At 37.5% G+C, this 6,447-nt stretch overlaps 1 long non-coding RNA gene across 1 annotated transcript; it reads right to left on the bottom strand.

Moving 5' to 3' along the window:
* Window positions 1-605: 605 nt before the first annotated feature.
* Window positions 606-1,693, bottom strand: LOC129419140 (uncharacterized). Its single transcript, XR_012358424.1, has 3 exons — window positions 1,394-1,693; window positions 1,035-1,118; window positions 606-940 (listed from the first exon to the last, which is right to left on the bottom strand). It is a non-coding gene; the product is annotated as an uncharacterized lncRNA (long non-coding RNA).
* Between the last annotated feature and the right edge of the window lie 4,754 nt (window positions 1,694-6,447).

Raw genomic sequence — 6,447 nt, 5'->3', positions numbered from 1 at the left:
TTAGGAACCATAAAAATATATGGTCAGACAACAAACTGTTAGAAAAAAGACAAACAGACCGAGATATAATCTAAAATGCTAAAATTACAATTGACGGAGGTAGTTCGTAAACAAATAGGTGTTAGGAAAAAAGGATAGAGCCACAGTGATTTTATAGAAAGGATAGTTAAAGCCGCAGAACATGCAGACTTACCGAGAGAGGCAATAACTAGATTGGTACATACACAGCAAAATCTGGAACCTCAGAATAACTCTATAAGAGTTAATTTCAACACTTTAAAAGTGTCTCATGGGGTCCACTCCCAATAGAGTTATTTTAACACTTTTGAAAGTGTTGGCACGTTGACTCTTTTAAAGTGTTAGCAATTGACACTATACAGAGTTAAAAATCTAACTATAAATTTACACTTATCAGTGTTAAATATTTTTTATTTGTTAAAAATTAACTCCCTCGGTGTAATTTGTTAACTCCAATGTAGTGTTATATTTTTTAATAGGGTGTTAATATGGTAAATGTAAAGACAGAAACACATTAAGGTACTTTTGGGACAAAAAACTTTATTTAAAACAGTTTTTTAATGTAACAATACAGCAGTATAATCTATCATTCTCATTTTTAAACTGTTAAGGATTTTGTTTAATGTCATCTGATCAACATTGATTTATGACAGAAAAATTGTCCTCAATGTATCATGCATTTAAGTGTTCATTAAATTAACATATTAACATCCGAGACAACTAAAAAGCACATTCCCAATGTATAACAACAGTAAACACAGTTTATGCGATGCTTCAGTTCATACAAACAAGTCTGACTTCATTTCAATCCAAAATCCATGTTTGTCTTCAAATAATAACAGCAGAATATGATGAACCAGTAGCTGTAAGGAGGTGATATGATCCTCAACGGTCAGACCTTCAGACTGGATATTGAACTTTTCTGTTAATCAAACAAAAATAAAAGGGAAAAATTGAGTATTAAAAAACTATACAAAATGCAAAAAAACAATTTATGTTTTGCACAAAATACTCACTTTGTTATAAAATTGCTCTTCGTCTGAAGAAATTTTCATGTAGGCCTATTTCTGTGCTCCTCTAAAGTCCCCAAAGCAAATCTCCTGCACACATTAATGGATTTAAAAATATAAATATTAAAATTAAACAGCATATAAAGCAAAACAACAACAACAACAACAAAAACTCCCAAAAACATTATACGAGTATGAATTGCTCCATCTGAGGCTAAGACCTAAACTCAACTGCTGCATTCATATAATGACAATATCACATGACTCTTAATGTTAAACTTGATACGAACAGCAATATAAAACATAACACCTCAAAACTCACAAATATTATTGATCAAAATGTTATTTATTGAACATTTACTTACCATTTACAGTGAAAGAGATGATCTTCTGCTTGAACTGCATCATCCAAAAACACGGTTCAGTGTGTGCTTTAAAAAGTGGGAGGTCTTCTCTATTTAACACCCTAAGAGTTAACAAACTCCACTAACAAAACACTGTAGGAGTTGATTTTTTTAAAAAGTGGTAACACTCTGTTTTGACACCAATTCTTTATTTTTATAGAGTTAAATAAAATAGTTTTAACTCAATCCAGTGTTAAATTAACTCTGAACTCTTTATATTTCCATTAACACCGTAATTTTAACTCTGCTAAATTTGCTGTGTACATGCATGGGTCATGTGATTTCAGCCGAAGCAATAGAGAACATGAAAGATCTAACAGGAATTGAAGAAAAATACTCACACATTAAAGTGAGCATGTGGGCATGTGGGTGTCACTTCAGGATGAAATTCCTGTGTCAGACAAAGTAAGACTTTTATGAGACGTAGGAAGAGAAATACCAGGAGGATATAAACTAATTAATTAATAATTAATCATTCGTTACATTTATATAGCGCTTTTTCTGCAGATCTCAAAGCGCTTTACATATGAATGGGAGAATCTCCTTAACCACCACCAATGTGCAGCATCCACCTGGATGATGCGACGGCAGCCATATTGTGCCAGAACGCCCACCACACACCAGCTTATTAGTGGAGAGGAGACCGAGTGATATAGCCAAGTAGTATATCGTCGCTGTCCGATGAAACTCACGTATGTTCATTTTGCCGATTTTGAGATTTTTCGACAGATTGAATGTCCAGGTTCATTTCCATATACAGTATGCGTCACATACCTAAATAGCCAATGAAAACTTGTGAAATCATGTCATCTGATTTTCACGTACCCGTTTGGTGTCAAAGCTGTCAATCACGCCGCATATCTTCCGCCTGTGAGGCATCTCGCCGGTCTCGTAAAGTTTCATCGAACCTCAGCACTGGATATAGCCGAATAAACATGACAATGACTTTCCTTCGAGGTAAACGTTCCCCCCGGACGCCAGACTAACACCTAGGAGTTACTTAATTACGGTAGGACTGTGCAAACAAAGTATCTGTCTAGCATTGGTGTTATTTACGCTGGGGATGTCCCCACCACTTTTTGAAAGCATTTGGTTAAAATGTTCTGAAAGATCAAGCGATGCTTAAGACTGGTTTTGTGGTCTAGTGTCTCACATGTTGCGTTGTATGCTTATGGTGTGTTTTCTTGTACATGTGTAATGAAATTCATTGTAATCATTTATTAAACGCGCTGCTGTTTTCTACGGTATGGTGCTTTGGCATTGTTCGGTTGAGCTGGTGTTGCAGGGACTGTTACATGTGTGATGTGTGCATTCGACATTGTTGAGGGTTTATAAATTTATGCCGAGTATTTTGTTGTTGTTGGCTGGCCTACGCTATGCCCATTTTTGATGCGCGTTATTCAATATTTTTCCCGTCCTGCTGTAATGTTTTTATAAGATCTTTTGTCCCCACCACTTTTCAACACAAACTGACGCCCCTGTTGGTGTAGCATTACCATGTCAGTGTATTGATTCATTGTCCCTTAATGGTTTGCAAGAGACATTTAATACACTTATAATTAATATTAAATAAAGTAAGCGTATTTAACCAAGACGTATAGGCTATTTAATAAACTGAGCGTATTCATCTGTCAATACGAAACGCGACTTTGGCCATTCTAATTAATGATCGGAAGAACGCGTATCGATCAAAGTTACTGTAAAATATGCACGCATGTCCATTTAAACTCAATTTTGGTCAAATGTGGATTATATCATGACACTGGCAAGAATATGGTTACATGTAAATATGCCGTACCAAGTATGACAACGCTACATTCAACTGCTTTTGATATATAGAAAGTGTTTTTTTCACTTTCTGAAAAGTTACCGTTTTGGACATACGTGAGTTTCATCAGGCAGCGACGATATATGGGTATGATTAGTAGGCCAATGGGCAAGTTTGGCCAGGATGCCATGGCACACCCCTACTCTTTTTTTGAATGACATCCTGGGATTTTTAACAACCACAGAAAGTGAGGACCTCGGTTTAACGTCTCATTCGAAAGACTGTGCTTTTTTGACAGTATAGTGTCCCGTCACTATACTGGGGTGTTAGGACCCACACATACCACAGGGTGAGCACCCCCTGCTGGTCTCACTAACACCTCTACCAGCAGCAACCTAGGTCTCCCATCCAAGTACTGACCAGGCTCAACCCTACTTACCTTCAGAGGGCAAGCTATCTTGGATGCGACTAACAAACAAATAGAAGAACGATTGGCTGAATACGATTTAACTTCTCAACATGTGAAAACAGTGAGGGAAAAGAAACCAAATAAGCGTTCAATAAACCAAGTAAAGCAAACGCGGATAAAACCGAAAATAATACAATGACAAATAGGGTGTATAATATGCGATTTCAAAATAAAAAGAGAGACCATTTCAAGACGAGTACACCTAGAGTACCATTTCGGAACAAGAGAGTAGAGAAGTAGATATGGAACAGCTAGTAAAAGAGAATTTGTATCCAACACAGAAAAATCAAAAGGCAGATCTTTGTAAATTCGGATGAACTAGACACAAAAGCATTAAACTCTCAATGGTAAATATGGGAAAATATATTTTTAGATCCAAATTAAAAAACCAGAAACAAGGAAAAAACGAAATGTCAGAAAACAGCCTGATGGTTCAAATACACTAAAAGAGGAGAACGCGCATTAGGCGTACATAACAGTTTTTCTCAATTGCTAAAACACTATAACCAGGCTTTTGAACTAAAATATCAAAACCTCAACGCTTTTCAAAAAGCACAGTGCTTACACCATCTGGTCATATAGAAAGCACTAGCATTCAATACTGTTCACTTAAGTCAGCACAGCTTCCTCTGATGGCTACTTCCAGCAGGATAATGCACCATGTCACAAAGCTCAAATCATTTCAATTTGGTTTCTTGAACATGACAATGAGTTCACTGTACTAAAATGGCCTCCACAGTCACCAGATCTCAACCCAATAGAGCATCTTTGGGATGTGGTGGGACGCCAGCTTGGTGCCCTGGATGTGCATCCCACAAATCTCCATCAACTGCAAGATGCTATCCTATCAGTATGGGCCAACATTTCTAAAGAATGCTTTCAGCACCTTGTTGAATCAATGCCACGTAGAATTAAGGCAGTTCTGAAGGCGAAAGGGGGTCAAACACAGTATTAGTATGGTGTTCCTAATAATCCTTTAGGTGAGTGTATAAGGCAGCCTTCAGGCCTCCGAGTCCAGCTGCAATTTTTCCGGCATCGCTCCTCCTCCCAATCTCCTCCTTCACTGCTCTCTTTCTTCTTCTGTGCAATTTCTGTTGTAGGTGGTAGAACTTGGGGCTCGAGCCTCGCCTCAGGTTCGCTCTCTTTGAATGTTCAGAGCTCTGATGCAGAGCTCGCTTCGAGGACAGCAAGCCAAGTTTGTTTACCATTAATCATTAAAAGCTGAATGCACAGGTGAATACTAATATTTTAAATAAATAATAAACACATGAACTCTGAATTTACTGAATATGTGAATAAAATCTATTAAGTCTGTCTGGTGTGCTCCAACAAAGCTTAAATGACACAGATAAAAGCAGATGTGTTACAAGTGCTTTTTAAAACCACATGTGGTATTTAAGTGTGTGATAGTGATTGTTTGTGGATTCATGAGGAACATAACACAAATATAAGCAATGTTTGAGTTGAGCTATAAAGCACAAAAATAAAAATTTTGGGGGTCTAAATACTACATGAATTTAAAAATCTTGTGCTGTGCTGCAACAAAACGATACTCTCTATTATTTGCAATAAAATAATCCAAAAGATTTCTGTCTGAAATGTAGCTTAAAGATTGTTAGATTAAGAATTAGGTACGGGGCTTTTAAAAATTCTTCTCAAACTATTATTTCACACTAATTTAAGCGGTTAAAACATCTTACTTTGTGAAATCACGTCAACCCTGTAATGATGGGGGGCTTGACCGGGGAGTGGGGAGTGTGGTTTAGCTAGGGGATGCGGCTTTGAAATAATTCAAACACTGGGTATAAGTATGAAAGTATGTCTCCGTTCATCTGTTCTCTTTACAAATAAGTAAATATGCTCACCCTGTAAGTTCATGATTAAAAATAAAAATGTGACCAAAAACAAAAGCTATGTAATGTCAAATTATCCTTTAAATTTATAAAAATCAAAATGATGGCATATAATCATATTATGATGGATATTTTATGTCCATGTCTGTCAAAATAATGGACAATGAAAGAGTCTAATGCAACCTCTGATATGTGAGTTTACGTGTTTTGTGGGGGTTTGACAGCATTACCCTGTGCGTACCCTGAGACTAAATCCTGCAGCCAGGCACCCCTGCTCCACCCCATCACCTCACTATTAGCTGATATATCTGTTCCTGTTAAGGAGGTGGACAGAGCTGTTAAGGAGGTGGACATAGCTCGGGGCCCTCCCAATACGCCAAATACTGTATGCTTCCTTTACCTCTTTGATTACGTTAATGTGAACCAACTTCTACTGAGCTGCTGGTGGACAGCCACCTTGACAAGATTTATCCAGCTGTAGCCCTGCAGCTCCCCACATTTCAGGCCACACAATCCAGGGCACCCGTCTCAGGCTGGAAGTGATGCTAAACCATATATGGTTTTTGTAGCGTTTTTATTTTTTATATCAATTTTAATGAGACTTCTACGTATAATAAATAATAAAATGTATAATAATGTGGGTGCTGCGGGGCAGCAGTTGGATACTATTGACCCGCACATTATCCTGTAGTATATTTTGATGATGGCAAGTGGTCCAGAGCCCTGAGGCAGCAAAACATGCCCAAATCATGATGTCCCCTTCACCATACTTCACTGTTGGGATGATGTCTTGATGTTGGTAAGCTGTGTCCTTTTGGTGCCATAGTATTTTTCGCAAAAAACTTGTTTCATCAGTCCATAAAATATTTTCCCATTAGCAACTTTAGGCTCACAGCAATGTTTTTCAGGAGAACAGCGGCTTCCT

Source organism: Misgurnus anguillicaudatus, chromosome 18, assembly GCF_027580225.2.
Source record: "Misgurnus anguillicaudatus chromosome 18, ASM2758022v2, whole genome shotgun sequence".
NCBI classification, from domain to species: Eukaryota; Metazoa; Chordata; class Actinopteri; order Cypriniformes; family Cobitidae; genus Misgurnus; species Misgurnus anguillicaudatus.
The sequence above is the reverse complement of the archived record's forward strand: the minus strand, read 5'-3'. Positions and strand labels throughout refer to the sequence as shown.